The sequence below is a fragment of the Patella vulgata genome, chromosome 2 (assembly GCF_932274485.2).
Source record: "Patella vulgata chromosome 2, xgPatVulg1.2, whole genome shotgun sequence".
NCBI lineage: Eukaryota > Metazoa > Mollusca > Gastropoda > Patellidae > Patella > Patella vulgata.
Genome location: NC_065880.2, coordinates 21,311,506 through 21,330,853, shown reverse-complemented (window position 1 = coordinate 21,330,853; position 19,348 = coordinate 21,311,506). Strand labels below are relative to the sequence as shown.

The window sequence follows — 19,348 nt, the reverse complement described above, 5'->3', positions numbered from 1 at the left end:
ATAGGATTTATAACCTCCGACCTTCAACGGCCCATTACTATAACAGCTATTGATTGCACTGATAATGCAGATTATGAGCCATGAAGTGTCAATAAATTGATACCGAGTAAAAAAATAAATAAATGAAAAATCTCTAACTTAACTCTCATTCAAAGGTAGGAAAAGGTTAGTATGACAATCGTACAACCTATTACATAAAATTAGGCGAATAGTGTAAATAAAACATATTGACAACTTATTATCAGATATGAAATATTGGAAACTTTTAAAACCTGTGTACATTAAGAACACATTAATTGTACTTTTGCCTTATCTGTGCCAAATATTTCAGCATGTCTGTCATATGATAATATGCTAGTGTAAAAAATAACACTGATATATACTTGAACTGATTTAAAAACTAAAACTTGATTTACATATAAATGCTATGCAGTTGCTTGCAATTCAAGTTTTTAAAAAAATGTCAAACGTGACATATTTACAATCCAACAGTGGGTTACAATTTAGAAATGGTGTGAAATAGCAGCATTTAAAAACACACAAACATCAAAGATGGAGTCACTTTTATTTTCTTTTAGACTTGTATTGAGTTAAATATATTAAAATAAGTTATATAAGTTGAATTTTGAAGGATTGTTTTCAGTGAATAATAAAATTAAACAAAATTATTTGATTATTAGAAATAAAAGAAAATTATTAAGGATGGTGGCTTATTATAAAACTTTGAAAAATTGTACATTTTATTCCCTTTCAATAGTTAAAAAAAATTTGACATATTTTGGATAATGTAATGAAATTTTTTTATAGCAATTTATAACTTTTTTCCAGTGTGAATAAACTCATTTCCCCAAAACAATAGACCAATCCTTCCACTGAAAATCTGCAATATAATAAATCAGACACTTTCATCAATCTGACATATTTACAAGAAAACAAAGATGGACTGTCCTAAGTCCATATTAAACTACTCATATTTATTACTTGACATTCTGGCTTTTAAATAAGTTAAAAGTGTTTGTTTTTTTTAAATCTTTAGTCTCAGATAAACAGTATGTATAAAGTGTTTTGTAGTATTAAATATTTACCTGAAAATAATTATCATTATTAAATTATTTACAAGAGATGGAGTGAAATGCTGATTACACATATGTATCTACTACTTATACAACCTATCATTGTGTTGTGTTGAGCTATTTCGTACTCTACATGCAGCCAGTGTTATAATATACTCTTTATATGCTATAAATATATTTGTATAATTTTGACATGATATTTCCGTCTTGCTGACATAGTGATTATTTAACACAAGGTTTGAAGGCCCTAGTAGTGCCGAGCTGCAGGTGGGCACTTAAAGACCCCAGATTTTGTTGGCTGTGATGATTTATAGGGGAAAGTTATGACTGCAATAGCATAAGATCTGCTGCAATGGAATTGCTGTAAATAATTGATATTTAATTCACAGACTCAAAAGAAAGATTAAGCAGTTTTATTTTAAAACATTGGAGATGATGAACAGAGCTATCATTAACATTATTCACATCCTTTTATCCTAATCAAATACAGAACAAAATAACCATATTATACTCATCAAATGCTTCATGTTTCAAGAATGATGGTCATCAACTACTAAGACTGGATATGCAGGTTTTAAACATAATGTCTAAGATGAACATCCAGACTTCTAAGGTTGCGTTTGCATCACAAACAAGAACATTATTTAGCTATCCCGCATTCGATTAGTCAATGTGTTTACAGAGACGATGGATTTTAGGCAAGATCTTCATGTATCAAATAATAGATAGGAACAGTGAGTGTAGATGTTCTTGATGCACTCAAGTATTTATTCAACATTCAACTGATTGTTATACTACCTTAAAACCCATGCAACAGTGTGTGACAATTATGCACCAAATTTCAATGAGGGATTATAAATGTCTAGAAATGGTGCCTTGGCAAAATTAACTTATGTTACAATTTTGATATTTTCAAAAAAGACTGTGTATCTTTGTAAGTCAAGTGTGGATGTCCTCAATGTCATGCTTAAATCTAAAGCTAAAAATATGCAGTTTAACACTTGAAATATTCATAGAACCCAGAAACACTTAACCTCATTAATGATGTAACAGATTATCCATACAGTCTGGCAATATTTACTGCTATATGATGTATCAGCAGCCATTGGTCTATAAAGCTTTAACAAGCCTATAGCTTGGCACCCATCTCTATTGGAATGGTAATTATGTCATCTGTGTATACTATTACCATTCCCTAGCAACAGATACACACATTTCTACTGTCTAGCTGTCTGATTTCTGCAAACATTTCCAAGTACTTTATTAATAGCTATTGACTATACTATTGCAGGAATATTGACCACACTACAGGCGGTCAAGTAACCAGATATTCCATATAATACTTTGCAGTTTGCATTAGGAATCCATTGCTTTAATTGTTCCAATGTTTATTTAAAATTCCCAGAAAACAAATATTTTGCATTATGGAATGTGGAAAATTTATTTAAACATGGTTTAGCCAAATATATTTTATTCTTAGGTGCTAAATGTCTGAGTGCTTTTTCATTCATTTTTTTTGGCTAAAGTCCAGTAGGCTTCATTTCTTTTTGTTTATCAGTAACTTGGTCTATATGTGACATACTTTTTTTTAGTTTTGGTGCCTAATGCCAAAAAAATATGGTTAGGAGGTGCTAACATCAGATTATGTTAGAAAAGAAAACCTAGTAAAGAAACTATTTAATATCTTTAGATCCTGAATTAATAATATTTGAACAAATAAAAAAAATATTCCTTTTAGTATAGTGTTTGGAGATCAGGGCCAGGGTGGCAGGATTTGGCAAGAGGAACAGGATCCCCTGGATCACAAAAACCCAGTATTTATATCGTTATACCCAGCGCTGAGAATTTTGAAGATAATGATTGTGTGTGGCCAGTGGTCTTTTCAGGATTTCAGAACAAAGTGGGAGTCAAAACATATCAAAAAGTTAAATGTCTAACTGCAGACATGTGGGGTACAATCTGTGGGTGAGGTTAGGGCCTCCAAGCTTAAAAAAACCAGATATGACCCAAAGGGCGGGTGTATGGCTTAGTGACATCCCAACCCCATCTCTAGTGAGATATGCTACTACATTTGATGTCTACCACCAGTCATATGAATGAGTAAAGTTCCTATTACCAAAAGTGATATTCAATTAAAGGACCTTCACAAATTTGGTGAATCTGTAAAACTATTTCAAATATGAAATGATATCAGTTAATAAAAGACGGCAAATCTACTAATGGAAATCCTATTTAAATTAGTCGAAACTGAGTTAGTTATTAATGAATTGTGTAGATAGAAATAAGAAGTAATCTACTATGTATTCAACATCTACTTGTAAGTTATAACTATGCTATGAAATTAGCTGATAACACAATGATTAAAGCGGTGATAACTTTGTACTTAACCTAAAGAAAGCTGAAACCTAATGCCTTTACCAACATCACTCATTGCCCATTTCCACATCAAGTATTTTACATGTATTTAGTGTACAGATGAGATTTACAAAAAAAACCTATGTTACATGTAGAAACGTTTAGTTGTTGATTATGAATCTTATAACAAGAATACCAGAATGTTAGTGGGTATGTTTGAGTGATATGCTACTGACAGTTAAAGAAATAAAGGCAAAGAAATCTACTGCTTTTCAGTCAGGATTTTATTAAAGATACATTATGGGAGATTTGATAACGAGTTGGCAGTTTTCACTGTAATAGTTAAAAACTAGATAATGTAAAGGCAATTTGCTGAAAATTTCATTCAAATTGATCCACTATGAACCGAGAACTAAGTGATTGAAATTTCCGCCTAGCCTCGATCATCATTACTAAAGTCAGTACGATAAACAGCATAGTCTTGATTATCCATTTAATTGTTAAATCGTGAAGGAAAGTTATGCAGTAAATCGGCTCATAATCCACTAAAGATTGCAGGCTAGCGATGCCATCTAGAGTTGATTATGGTCTGGATAGGTTAATTAATGTCTAATTAATAATTTAGATAACATTTCAGTCCCTAAAGAAAGACCTGCAATAGACAGATTTAGCTCTTGCATAATGTATGTTTAATTGTTAAATAACGATGGGCAGTCATTAACCGTTACTCCAAGCTTGCAAGTTGTAAATTAGATGAAGGGTGAACTTGGCAAATTTTGTATATTTTGGAGTGAAGATGCAATGTTTATTGGGAAAATTATTGCTAATTGATCATAAATTCCCACTTCCCCAGTAAGTGGCTTAAAGGTTTGTTACTTGAGCAAAGATTTGATTGATCTATATTGATATACATGTAGACACAAAGCATGTGCACTGCAAACACTTGAGCACTATGAACCAGACATAAATTAAACTGTCTTCATTAGCCGGATGGGTGCAGAAAAGTTGAAGGCTAAATCCTTGTTTCATTTTACTTCATATATTAAGATGAAAACCATCATACACAGTAATTTTACATTTTAAAAAAATAATAGATCTGGCCCAGATTTTAAAATTGGTATGTCTATGACATTATGCGTTAATCAGTGCACACTTAAAAAGCAAAAATATAAAAGTAGTTTATGTTCAACAAATTTCAATTTTATTTAGGTTGAAATTGATTTAAGTATTTTATCTGGAGCTGATAGATGATAAAACTACAGCTGGTTAATTGAGCACAAACATCTGTGACAAATGTTTTATTTCCTAATGCTAAAACTTTAAATGAAAATTCATATGTGAATCTAACATCTAGCAATAAATATAACGTGAAAAAAACTAAGTCAATAAACTAATACGCATAGTGCCCACCATGGTTGAATTTATTTCCTTTTGGGGAGAGAAAAAAAAAGGAAATATCTTAGATTTTGGAAATTGCAAAAGCGACACATCGAGATTGCAAGTAAGATATTCGTTTTTCTGTTTATTCTCAATTCCACTTTTCCATAATTATTGTTTATGCGTCAAACTACGCCTCTCTTGTTGGTTAAACAATCCAAATTTATGTACAAGCTTTGCATCTTGAGGGATTGTTGGTGGTCTTTGTTCTGGAAGCATTTAATCACGTTTGTCCAGACTCTCAATGAACTCAATCGGGAGTTAACAAGATGGTAAGCGACTGGGTAATAGGAGATCTAAAATAAAGATGATGAGAATGCCAGAGAGGCGGTGCTAAATTCGCTAGATGGCGCTTGCAACGGGTAGACTTCATGCATGAATACCCGACGGATACTCGATCTGTTTAGGGCGAACATTGAGTTAGAATCTTGCTTTCATTGTTCGTCTACTAGAGCTTGTAAATTGCACGTGCCGTATGTCAGCCGTATCCATTCTAACGGGCCGTGTTGTATGAAACGTCTTGACTGATAAATTCAGTCAATGAACTGTGCGCCACAAGCGGTACAATTTTCATGGAGTTTCGTTATTAAGTCTTTTTACTCAAGTGTTATTGCATACATATTTTCTGTAAAAGTAAACCTGGTAACAAAACAATTTTCAAGTTGATATTTTCAGTTTATTCCATTATAAACCATTTAAAATCAGAAATTACCCACGAGTCTGAAATTCTCAAAACCCCGTTTTTTTTGTATTAAAAGTTAAATGTTATATTTTAATAAATGCTTACAAGCGTAAACGTAAAATTAGTTGTTATTTGAATGAATTATTTATATTGTTACGCAGTATTGACGCCCTATTGTAATGCGACCTTCTATTGACTGAGAAAATAGCATCCATGCCACAACATAATCACATCACCAGGAATCTCGCCACTATTAATTACCGCCGCCAAAGACGATCGTACGACACATCACATCTGAATCAATACTTTTATATGAGTGTTGAGGAATGGGTCGCAATCGAGCCCCCATGGCCGAGAATAATATTATGGTATAAATCATAAAGGCTAGTTATAGTTCATCAGTTTTTGGTTCTTTAGTCAATTTGGGAGTAATTTTGTGAATTGGCCACCATCTTGTCGCATAGCAATGAGATCGGAAAATAATTGTAGCGGTGTGTCGTCTATTTATCTTTAATCGAGGGATGTGTTTAATAATGTCGTTACACATGTGTAAATCCATTCAGCAAAACGTATATCGTTTAGTTTATAAATATAACACACCCCTCTGTCCTTGAATAAATAACCTGTTGACATTAGATGAGTATAATCGAGGCTTACACTTCGTTCGTAGAAAAAAATTCTATATATGTCGATCTGTATCAACGCATATATACCATGTACCGTAATTGATATAAATTTTCGTTGGGTCAATCGTACACGTGTCTTTAAAAAACGAATATTGGCCAGTCGCACTTTACTTGCCGTCCTTCAGGCACAGTTCTGTACCGATAGCCGACATTTCGAAGCACATTAAATTTGGCAGTCTGAAAGAGTATTTTAATTTGATAGTAAAAATCTCTTCTTTTTTACTGGTCAGAAACCGTCATGAACGTTTCCGAATGACAGGCAGACATAACCACCAGGTTTCATGGGTCTTCTCTTCAAGCCTAAACAATGCAAAAAATGTCTACACTAATTAATGTAGCCTATAACATATCGGTATTGGTGGGAAATTTGAAAACGAACATCCTCACGATAGAATTAGGTGCGTCTCACGACATAAATATTGCAAGAAACGTACATGTAGCTACATAAACTGAATCTTTATACGCCCACATTTTCATAATATGGACTTTGTCGTCGCCCCTGTCCGTCCGTCCACATGTTGGTTGCGGGCACTCTACAAGTCACAATTTTTATCCGATTTTGACGAAACTTGAAATGATTATTTCCCAAAGATTACGATTTCCTTCGGCATGTATCTGACCATAACTTCATGGATTGTGGCCCCCGATTGTACCAAAAATAACGTTTTTAGCTTGTGGACACTCCAGATGTCAAATTTTGTATCAAATTTTGATGAAACTTGAAATGTATGTTTATAACCCAGAGATCTCGGTTCTGTTCATTATTCGCGCATATCAGACCGTAGTAACTTTCTAGATGATGCCTTCTGATTGTACGAAATATTGCATTTTAGTAGCCCCTGGCCCCTCTAGATGTCACAATTTTTATCCAATTTTAAAAACCATTCAAACATATCACCGTTACACCCTAATGACGGTTGAGTTCGAATTCCATGAAAATCGGTCCAAAACTGTTCGACAAAATGGCCGCTCGTCGTACGCAGATTGTGTAAAAGTATGTAATACCAAGGTTGTGAACCCTCTAGGGGTCACAATTTTTATCCGATTTTGATAAAACTTAAAATATATGTCTATATCCCAAAGATTTCGGTTCCTTTCGATATTCGCGCATATCAGGCCGTAACTTTCTAAGTTTCTAGATTATGACTTCTGATTGTACGAAATATCGCGTTTTTAGCTTCTGGTCCCTTTAAAGGTCACAATTTTTATCCAATTTTAAAAACCGTTCAAATATATCACCGTTCGTAATGACAGTTGAGTTCGAAGTTCGTGAAAATCGGTAAAAACTTCTCGACAAAATGGCCGCTCGTCGTATACAGATAGTGTAAAAGTATGTAATACCAAGGTACTTGTGGACCCTCTAGAGGTCACAATTTTTATCCGATTTATTAAAGATTTCGGCTCCTTTCTATATTCGCGCTTATCGTACCTTAACTTCCTGGAATTTGGCCGCGGAGCCCAGATGTCACATTTTTTTTTTATCCTATTTTAAAAAAAACGAATATAACACTGTTATACCCAAATGGCAATTTAGTGAAATTTCGTGAATATCGGACCGAAACTGTCTGACAAAATGGCCGCTCCTCGTACGCCAATCGTATAAAAGTGTGTAATAGCAAGGTTGTAGGCTCTCTAGAGGTCACAATTTTTATCCGATTTTGATGGAATTTAAAATGTTTATATCCCGAAGATCTGAGTGCTTTCGTGGATTATGGGCCCTGATTGTACGAAAGATCGCGTTGTTTATATCCCAAAGATCTTTGTTCCTTTTAATATTGTCGCATGTCGGAGGTAACATCCTGGATTATGGCCCTAATTGTATGGAAATCGTTTTTTTAGTTTGTTCTCTATCCAGCTCTTGCAAAATGTGGGCATATCTTGCATGACAACCGCTTGGGTTGTTTTTTTTTTTTTACACAAACACTTGTTAATTACCTAAAGGCGTGCATGTAAAAGAGCCCTTGGCAACTGGAATTCGAAATAAAAGAAGGTCGTATGCCGCGGTAGCGTCGCTGCCCGACCAAAAGCTTCACTAACTGCACACTGCATGGCGTATACCAATCTTCATGATCCGGGTTGGTGCAGAAAAAAAATAGAACGTTTAACAATATAAATAGTCGCATTTGGTATATCTCGGATTTATAACGAGGGCGTATATTGTACAATATTTAGAGTGTGTATGCCCCTGACCTTGGACACATGCATACATTACTTCGATACCTGCTGTGTCAGCAAATTGACCTGTTGGTTACCATATTGGTTTATTTTTGTCATCAGTTACCCTAGAGCGATTGTGATTGTTAGTTTGCCTTTCGTCGACAAGCGAAACTATCAGATAATGTTCATAGTTTCCGTGAATACCACGAATGACCACGTGGTAAATAGACCTCTTTTGGCGGACTGTAACGGTGTTATGGAGATCGTGCACAACACGCTGACAAAAACAGGTCCGAATTCCAAGCATCCAAGGATATAATCGGTTCATAAAGATTAGCAGTCGTCCAGTGTATCAATTTTAATTTGCTTTCAGAAAACCCACCTTTTCGGGGCAAACTGTTTATTGGCCGGACACGTGGCCATCGCATTCCCTCATGTTTGCCTGTAGCTTACGGGGATTTGAAAACTATGCAATCGGCAAAAAGTTTTCCAGGGCAAACCCATCAATAAAATTACCTTAATTGTAACAAATACTATTATCCAAAAATATCTTGTTTAAGGATATATAATGAAATATTCTAATTACGCGTCTTGTTTTTACTTCCTCGTGTTAATCTCCATATTAACAACGTCGTTGTTAACATGTCCGTTTTATGAGAAAATATGTAAACAAAACATAATTTTATTGTTTGCTCCAATTAAATGAAAACAGTTATTTGTCAATTCTAGAAATGTAATAGAACCTGCTAGACTTAAAGGAGAAAAACAGCAGACTATAAACCATTGGGCACGGCACTATTAATTTTTGTTTAACACATTTCGTCATCATTGTTTGGTTTAATTCGATTTAATTTCAATAGCTTTTGTTCGCTATCAGATACGATACTTCATTGTTCCTGGCCTCGGAAATGTTTGGCACAAAACATCTGTTCTAATATTTCTAACACTGGCGCTCGATGCTCTGTTCGTCTGTCTTTGTTGTGTTGTGACAAATCACAAATCGTCAGTCTTTTCGTGTTTGTAGCAAGCATCAGCAATCGGGTCGAAACGAATTTGTTATTGAATTATTTTTTAGTAGTAGCCTTATCAAAACTCATTCAAACAACCCGTTTGTCTGCTCTCTGTACGGAGCTGGGCCTAGTCCCGTGCGGTGCACGCGGGTGCGAATAATCCAGATTCAGGGGCGATCATTAATATTCATGAGTCGATGGCCCTATTGTGTGAAATCTCTTATCGAGACTGTTCCGGTGTGATTGTTCTTCATCGCTTCAACACAACTCATTCTTGTTCTTCGTTAATTTTAACATAAAGAAATCGTCAAAAGTTAAATATTGCAAGTTTTTCCTGTTATCAAAAAAGTTCAATTGATGGATTTCATTACTGATGGAGACTAAACGGTAAGCAAGTTTATTATTTGGTTATCCGATATCAGCCGCTTCAGTCAACTCAGTGTTGATCTGACTGCTATACAGATAATTCACGCTAAGTAGTCGACTCAGACAATAACTTTTCGACACGCGTGTTTTGAATGTTTTCGATATCTTTGACGATATATTTCGTACACAGAGTACGCAAGATTCAAAGTATGATCGGTTGTGGGGACTGGCAATTGATTATTTATTATTTTGTCATGTGTCTGAAATCTTACTTTGATTTTCCCTCCCAAACTGCGATGACAACACAATCGCTGTCGTGAATCAATGCCAATGAATGAATACTTGGCAATAATTAGTTGACAGGGCTGAAGCAGAGGGCTGGATAATTATTTTAACAATGTAACTAGCGACTGTTAACAAAGTTGCAATTAAACACGTACACCGTGTATATGCAGTTACTGTTTGTTGATAACAGTGAGTAAAAACAAACATTGTTTAGAGACGTGTTTTTGGGCTATCTCCCAATATCATCCCTCGTGAAGAAATTATGGTTTTATGACAGGGATTACAAAATGTTGAGATGATTGCTTGACTTGACTGGTTAGTATCTAATCAATTATTAATTATGTCAACATAGATTGATATTGATTTAATAACACTTATTGTCATGACAACTTAGCACACTGTCTTGTTTGAAACAGAGCCTTGTTGATTATAGAGATCAGGAGAGAATCCATCATTGTGATATAATGGATCAACATGTATATTGAATAAAATGTAAGTTTTAATTGTCTGTAACAAGCAAAAGGTGTTGAGGTTTTTATGCTCAGTTATTCAAATGATTCTATTGAAAGAAGGCATGAACTATTACAGTAATACATAATAGTTGTATTTGATATTTTGATAAATATTTAATCATTAAATTTTCTTTAGTGTGTAATAGAGCATTAAAATGTTTTAATATTATTTCAGACCTATCTCTTGGGTCTGATTTGAAATATTTGAGATGTCTTTTCTATGAATCTACATGTAGAGTGCTTTAAATGAAAACATATCTAATTTAGATGCTATATCAATATATACAAATCTATGTTTATAAACACAAATTGTAAGGAATAAATTGTCATCTATTTTAGTTCAGATTTGGTGTATTTTTTGAGGTGACCACTATGTTGAGATCGTCTAATTGACACCAATAGTAGCCTGTTGACTCTATTGTCAAGCTTGACAGCTACCTGTTTAATTGAATAGGAAACTAGTGTACAGTGACTGACCAATTGAATGGGCAATAAAGGCCATTATTGTTGCCCAGTGGCTACCATAAGTTACAATAGGATAAATGTGAGCTTGGCAAATAGTACTGAGATTCTTTATTTTTCACTGAGCACAGATAATACTAATGTCCTAGTTTGTTTTAAATTTTGCTTTTCCTTAAAATTTAGGTCTTTTTGTGTTCACACAGTGACTGATTTCACTAGTCATAATGTTTGCATATAGATTGTAAACACGATAAAAATGTCAGTTGCTTTTGCAGGAAATAAATTGATTAAATCATTGGACAGAAATGAAATTACCACATTGAATTACGAATTACAGCAAACAGTTTTGATATAAGTAACAGTTATAAGTCTTTTCCTAGATCTGTTTGAATAATGTTTCTCAGAAGTGAAATATGATTAGAAGGGAGGTAACTCTATTATATTCCAATATTTAGACAACTGGAATGTGTCGTCTGCTAGAAATAATAACAATGCTCAAGGTAAATATTCATTCAACGTTATATTTGTATAAATCAGTTAATGTATGTTGTTATTTGTTTATTTTCAATATTTCTCAGACCACTGGTTATTATTATATTTATCAGATATTTATTACAAGTTTTGAAGTGAAGTTGGAACCTGTTGGCACACCTGATCAAAACTAAATTATCACGTCGTGATCTCCTAGAATATCTTAACAGATTCTATAATACAATTAAATGCTGGTATGGTCTGATTGCGTTGACAGATGAAATTCAAATTTTGTAGGCTATCTAATATTAATAAAAAAGTAGGTTCATGTTATATGATAATGCACCATCTTTATTATTCCAGTTGGATGTTAAACCCCATTTCATTTATATTATAGTGCTATGCTATACTTTTTAAAACTAGAATGCACTGGTTTATTAACATACAAGTGTAGGAGATATTTATCTCATCAGTGGAAATATTTTATGTAATCGGAGATAGCTACCTGTACAATCAATGTTAAGTTTTTTTTGTTTTCTCTCCGGTAATCATATATACATGTATATATATATGTGTGTATGTAATAGCTGTATAATATTGATTAGAATGTTCACGTTAAGATACTGTAGATTGGTCAAGTTGATTTAATGGGTGTTATGGTCTTATTGTGAGTATATGAACTTGTTAATTTCTGTTCGAAAATGTTTATTGGAGAGAGGTGTACATATAATAGTTTTATGATTAATTAGTTTCTTAATTACTTAATGTAGAGCTGACACTTATAAATCAATAAAAATTTATAGTTCACACTATTGGGGCTTATAACTTAATGTTGATGGGGGTAGGCCAGTGAAATGAGCGGTACCAGTCCCATCTAGGTTTTACTCTTTATGCATCCATTTGGATAATGTATTTTATATAAGTTGTTAACTTCCCAATGTTTATAGTATACCCCAACATGTATAAACATGACATTAATAAACTTTTACAAATCTATTCTTTAATATTAATTTGATATAGTTATTAACTACCTTTATAGTAATTTATCACCTGAGCATACTGTTATCATTTCTATAACAGCCACTGGATTGTTTTCTATATTGATAAGTTGATAAGAACTCAATGACACCAAGATGTATATATGAGCTCTTTTGGGGACTATTAATTCAAAACTATTATATTACTTGGTATTCTATTAGTCTATCAAGTGTGTTAGACCATATGAATTTAGGATCAGAGTATATTGTAGCAATATAAAGTGTATTTGTAATATATATGATATCCCTTTTCTAATATAATGACTCGGTGTTGTACCTTGTGAAAAGATGACCTGATTTGCTTACAACACAAAGAAGAAGTATGTTTTTGTATTAACTGGTATGAGCTTTTGTCATTGAGAGTTGGTGTCAACTGGCTAAACAAACAGGTTAGCACAATTTACTAGTGGTTCTGTGATTAAGCAGGTTATAGTGAAATAGATGATGTTCAACTTTCTTTCTGTCAATCAACAGATGGTTATAGAACAATATTTGATTATATTAACTACTACTGTACCAGACAGGGAGTAATAAATCATTTTACTGTTAAATTTACTTGCTCAGTGTGTTATGTAAAAAAAAATTCCCTGTACAACCTGAACTGTTAAATAGTTTGAGACATAACTGTTCTAAATATAAGTTAGAATATGTCAAATCAAATGATAATAGTATTTTTGAAGGAAATATCAATTTGGATGACTGCCACCCTTTTACACCTTTAAAATAACTAAACGACCAAGAAAAGGCTTACTGCACAACCATAGCCCAAATGACAAACTAATTTCTTGAAGGAACTGTTCCATATATTAGCAAATACAGATTTAATGTTTTTGATATGCTTTTAAACACCCACTTTTGATTATCTAAAGCACTGATACTCTTTTGAAGAAACATTGGTTGTCAGGCTACTTGTTGTTGGTGATCTTTTTTAGTTTTCACTCTGTGTTATATTTGTGGATATAAGTTATGCATGGATACAGTGACATCTTTTACTTCTGTTTTAATTAATGTTTCCAAGTGAAAAATACGATTTTGAAAGTGCTGAAATGATAGCTTGCAATTGTAAAACTTTCTGCTTGCTAAAGATAAGAAAGGAGCCTGATAGTCTCGGCATGTATTCCACTGTTGAAACAAAAATATGTATAACTTTTATTTGTCCGTGGTAAGCACTTTTTGCAATCATATTGGAATGGCTCAATAATTTATGTTGAAAATTCCAGACTTGGTAAATGGTTACATTTTTTGGGAAATTTAATTTGCATATTTTAACCTATTTTTATCAAAGGTAAACTCTGTCAAATCTTGTATGACTCCTTTAAGGTGTAAGTGAAGATTCACGAAAATATTATATTAATTTTCAAGATTGTACCATTGATCAAGTCAAAATCTTGTCAGATAAATGCTCATGTATTTGATTCATCTTGATATTTATGTCATAATACATATACAGTATGGGAAAGGTCAGCATTTTGGCTTGTTGATGTTCATAACGTCCAGTTTGTTCAATCATGTGTGACTTTGGAGATCTAACTGGCCTGCCCATAAACTAGTCTGTAGCAAACCAGTTTCCACTTGGCCTGTTACATAATCCGAAAGAGCTAAAGAAATTTGACCTTAGTGATTTCTTTTGTCAACCTGACACATAACTCTCATGGGATGAACTAAGACCAAAAGTGGACTGAACTTGGGGAGAAGTGATAGGCGAGAAACTCTCCCTCCCTCCGAAATTTGAGTGATTTGTATCATGCCTTGATTATCATGTTAAAACTAAAACTAGCAGAAATTTATTGGATTGCAGTAATATTACCTTTACTTGTAAGTATTTATTATCTGATAAATTACACAGTAAAAACTGATATATGAATTGAGTTATTTGAATGGAAAAACCGATAGCTTATGGTAATCTTCCTCTGTCAATATAGTTATGCTTTAATAATCAGTGGGTTATGTTGTAAACAATTGTATTAAATATCATATGCCTACAGTTTGTGAACATGAATATTATTCAGGTTAATTATTCATATTAAAAGATTATGATATGACAGTTCTTATTTATGATTTAATGTGCTAACATGTATTCATTCTAGAAAAAAAAAAAGTTTCGCAAGCATGTTTCATTAAATAAGAAGAATGTGCAGACTGACTAACTATGTTCATTATGAATGGAGATAATAAAACCATTTACAGTTTGCCTAGAGAAACTGTGTTGTTGGACATCCGCATCTGGCCTGGAATATTCAAAAAGTGGTACACATTTGCACTACATGTATCTGCCCAAACTTTTCTCACCACAGTTTTGTGTCAAAATCATCACAGAACAGTTTCTATAAGCTGGCTACGGGCATGGTCCTACTGGTAATACAGTTATGGCTACAATTGAACGCATGTGCATATGTACTGATATACCTGCTTCAGACTCTTGTTTCCATTTACAGTTTTACACAACCAATATTTTCAGAGAACTGGACTCGGGCCAGGCTGTGACTGTCTCGTTCTGTGAATTGCCATTTTCCTAGTGTAAATGGGGTTAAAGATATATTGTCCTGAAAGTATTTATCGGGTGGTTATTTCTAATAAAAGTTTGGCAAATTTGGTATATATGGAAAGTATAGACACCCAGTCTTAATAGAAAAATACTGGATTAAAATGTCAGGGTATCACTAACTGGCAACCCAACTGTTGTCTGCCAGCTTATTGTGTGCTAGCTTGACTGAGAGAGCGGTTGTTATTTCTTGATCAAATGGTTTAGCGCTTTTGGGAACATTGAGGGGTGTCAACGTACAAAAGACTCTGCAATTAAATGGCCTAAAAAAAAGTTGACAGAAAATAATTAATAATTTACTTAGACTTCAATATGTTTGGTAAATTGACTTTTAAGTAATGAAAAATATTTTCTGAAAAATGGACTCTCCCTCAATGAAATGAGCTGACTATTTATAGCTTGCGGTACCTCCTGATGAATATAAAGTTTGAGAGGGATTTGAAGCAAATTTTGATGGATTAATTAATTTGAATATGTTTTTAGTCTAAATATATCATCAAATCACACAGTATGTCTGCGGGAAAGTGTCTTTAACCGTTAATGTCTATGATTAGTCCTAAATGTTGTAAAGTTTCAGATAGAATCATTGACAACAGGTTTAATGACCTAGTTTGACAACAGCTATAACAACCTAGTTAAATAATTCATAATCCCACACCTGTAATTACATTCCTGAAACCAATCCTCATCAATCAAATTAGTTGATTTGATAACTTTTTTAAATACATACAGTATACATGTTTTTGTTCATTATATAATGAGTTACACAGAATTCAGAAGCTATTGCTACAGATGCCAAGAAACTATCTGGTCATTTAATAGACAGTTATCTGAAATTGGCACAAACTTGTCCTATGGTAAGATTGACTTAGTCCATAGTAAAGATTTTAGTACTAATATTTGATATTGATGTATTTTTGTGAACTATGGATAAATTGTGTTGATATAACACATTTGGTTCAATATTTAAAGTTTACATACCATAATACAGTTGAATTTTTGTCAATAGAAACCGGTTAAGAGTGTTAGAGAATGATTTTGATGTATGATTTAACTTCAGCTTGGATATTTTAATAACAATGAAAATATCAATACCCAGTGCTCAGATTAATAATTCTTTGATTATTGTTCATCAGGTTAGTGCTATATTTAAACAATTTGTTTATTTATGTCTACAATCAGAAGTAATTTAATAATGTACTTAAAAGAGCTTAATGAAGCGTCTTGGGGGGGGAATTTCCCATTTATATCAATTGTATATTAAAGGAAGACATAAGAGTTATACAGGATGTATTGTAATATGGCCCGTGCAATGAAGGAAGGAAGTAGAATCTATTTCAATCTTATGAATTTGTTCCCACTATACTTAATAATGCGTAAATTAACAAATCTTTATTCATATTGACTTCTTTATACTTAGTTTTAATTTCACTTCGTCATTTCATTTTATATGAAATAGAAATGAATGAAAAAATGTTACATTTTATTATGTTGAAAAGTATATTTAGTTAATATCAAAAGTTGTGTTATATTGAATAATTAAATAGTGAAGAAAATCATGTTTTAAAAAAACATCAGTTGAGAATATTTATTTTCCTTCAAAATCAAACAAAATTCACTTTGCTTGATGCGATTGGATTATGTATGATAAAGAGTTTTTACTGAAACATCAAATGGCTACCGATTATTTTAATCCTATAGAAATGTATTTCTAATGCTTTTTATAATAATAAAAAATCAAGTAATTGTGGTTGTAGTGTGACTACTGCCAACACTTTACTGAATAATTATAGAGAAGTGTTATATCAATAAATGAAGAATAGTAGTGCTTGAAGCAACACAACAATATAATATGAACTTGCTTATGTTAATATCATACTACATGATTTATGTATGAACCTTCTCACATTCTTTTACACTCATTGATTGACTTCTTTTACTGATTTTTCATTATGAATTCACAAGTGGTTATTATATGGATATTTGACTGTCTATCAAACAGTTCTAGTTGAAAATAAAATTATCAATAGATACAAGTAGTTGTTGGTTTTGTACCGAAACCGAGCTATCATTTAAAGAGAAGAAATAGAACTAAGGAACATATCGACATGAACTCTGTGTGATGTCCCAGTCAAACAGGCAATTAGACCAAATTTGTGACTGACTGCTTTAAAGCCCTCTCAGATGACTCTCTAACCTTTGACCTTGTGGCTGTCCAGTGGTAGGGTCATAGAGGGGTTATTTATTTGGATATGACCCTGTAGTGATAACACTATGCTGCCTGTTACTTTGTGAGAACAGACCCAATGAAATCTGACTTAAAGAACTTGAAACCCAAGCTACTGAATGAAATGACTGGAGTGGATTACATACTCCCATTTCAACAGTTAAATCTGCAGATATTTTTGCAGAGCTGAAATTAGTATTTAATTTCCATGCATTCTTTTATGATCAGATATTGCATTTATGTAATTGGATATTCCTGTTGTATTTGTGATGAAGTCATTAACAGTGTTGTATGTTAAGGAAGTAGATTTATTGCTTCCAACAAAATTAACGGTCATGAGAAGAAAATGAGATAATGATATGAACTATCTAATAAAGCTAGCTGGTCTTAAATTATCAAGTTTTATCTCGACCAATGATTGATGGGTGTTGATCTATATCAACGATTGTTCAATATTTAATTGTGGTTATTTGTTTTTGATGGGTTGTTGTGGTTATTGAATCAGGTCACACTGCACCATAACCACGGTTGATCATTACTTTTACTGGTGATATGCATAAATTATGAGCTAATTAAAACATGCGTCAATGCCTTATATTAACATATTGTTACTCAATGAATTTGTTGCTTTAGTTCTGTATACACAAGGGTAGTTTTTCAATAAATAATAAGCATGGTTAACTAGTTGTCCAATTGATTACTTTCAATTTTTAGGGTCACAGTATATTAATAATGGATGCTCCATGGCTTACACTGTATTTGGAAAGCGATTGTAAATAATAAATGATGCTGATCTATAATCAATATAAACTCAGCTGTAATGTTGATATTTTCTTATTCAGATGAAAAAGCTTATTGAGATTTTTTTTTTGTGCATTTGTTTTGGTATCGGAGAGTGTGCACTTAGCTTTTGTATGATGTAGGTCGGTAGAATTGATCTTAGATTAAAACCGTACTACTTCATACAAGTTAGATTTTTATCTTCAATGAACATCATTAGTTTTAGATATCAATGGGTCAAATATGCAGTATGTGTTGAGCATTAACATGAATAGTACAATTTATGTTTAAATATGGTGAAAAGATTGTACAATTTATGTTTAAATATGGTGAAAAGATACAAATATCATTCATTCAGACCGTCTTAACAAAGCAGAAAAGAGAATGTAGTTCTAAGTCTGTAAAAATGAAAGTGGACAAATAGATGGTATGTGTGTCTGAGTGTTTAAACACGATATGTTGGCTAACAAGGTGGAGATGTTAGAAATCGGGCGGAACTTGGACAAGTTTGTATAAAGAGGTTAACAGGTATCTTCAGCAACACACAAGTTATGTCTCGAGATTATTTCTCTATAGTCAAAAATAACACCAACATTTTCATCCCTGTTGTTTGTAAAACAATGAATATTAATGGAAATAATTTATTGTTTACTAGATGACTAAAAAGAATGTCAATATTCTAAATTTGATATCACAAATAGGCCCACTTATTTAAAGATACATTATGGGAGGTTACATAAAGATCTGGCAGTTCTCACTATAATAGTTAAAAACTAGATAATGTAAAGGAAATTTGCTGAAAATTTCAGTCAAATTGATCCACTCTGAACCAAGAATTTAGCGATTGAATTTTCGGTCTAGCCTCGATCATCATTATTAAAGTTGGTACGATAAAAAACATAGTCTTGATTATCCATTTCATGATTAAATCATGAATGAAAGTCGAGCAGAAAATCGGATCATAATCCAGTAAATATCGTAGGCTAGCGATGACATTGAGAGTTGATTATGGTTTGGATAAGTTAATTAATGTCTAATTAAGAATTCAGATAACAGTTCAGGCCTAAAGAAAGACCTACAATAGGCAGATTTAGCTCTTGCATAATGTATGTTTAATTTTAAGCTTCCAGTAATAACCGTAGGTATTAAATACAGGTGAAGATTCCACTTGTCTTGGAGAACCTTATTTCAAAATGTCTTGTACATGTACATGTTTTTCAAGAAGTAATGTTATCATACAAGTGTGTTACAGATTTCAATTGATTG

General features: G+C 32.8%; 1 protein-coding gene across 8 annotated transcripts in view; it reads left to right on the top strand.

Moving 5' to 3' along the window:
* LOC126812303 (zinc finger MIZ domain-containing protein 1) overlaps positions 1-19,348 on the top strand; it is a 184,840-nt gene that overhangs the window by 140,095 nt on the left and 25,397 nt on the right. The window contains exon 1 of one of the 8 annotated variants that reach the window (XM_050538633.2): positions 9,616-9,787. The exons of the other annotated variants lie outside the window; for them this stretch is intronic. The gene's annotated coding sequence lies outside the window, so the exon portion shown is untranslated. Of the gene's footprint in view, positions 1-9,615; positions 9,788-19,348 lie in introns of those variants that run through there. 8 annotated transcript variants of the gene reach the window in all.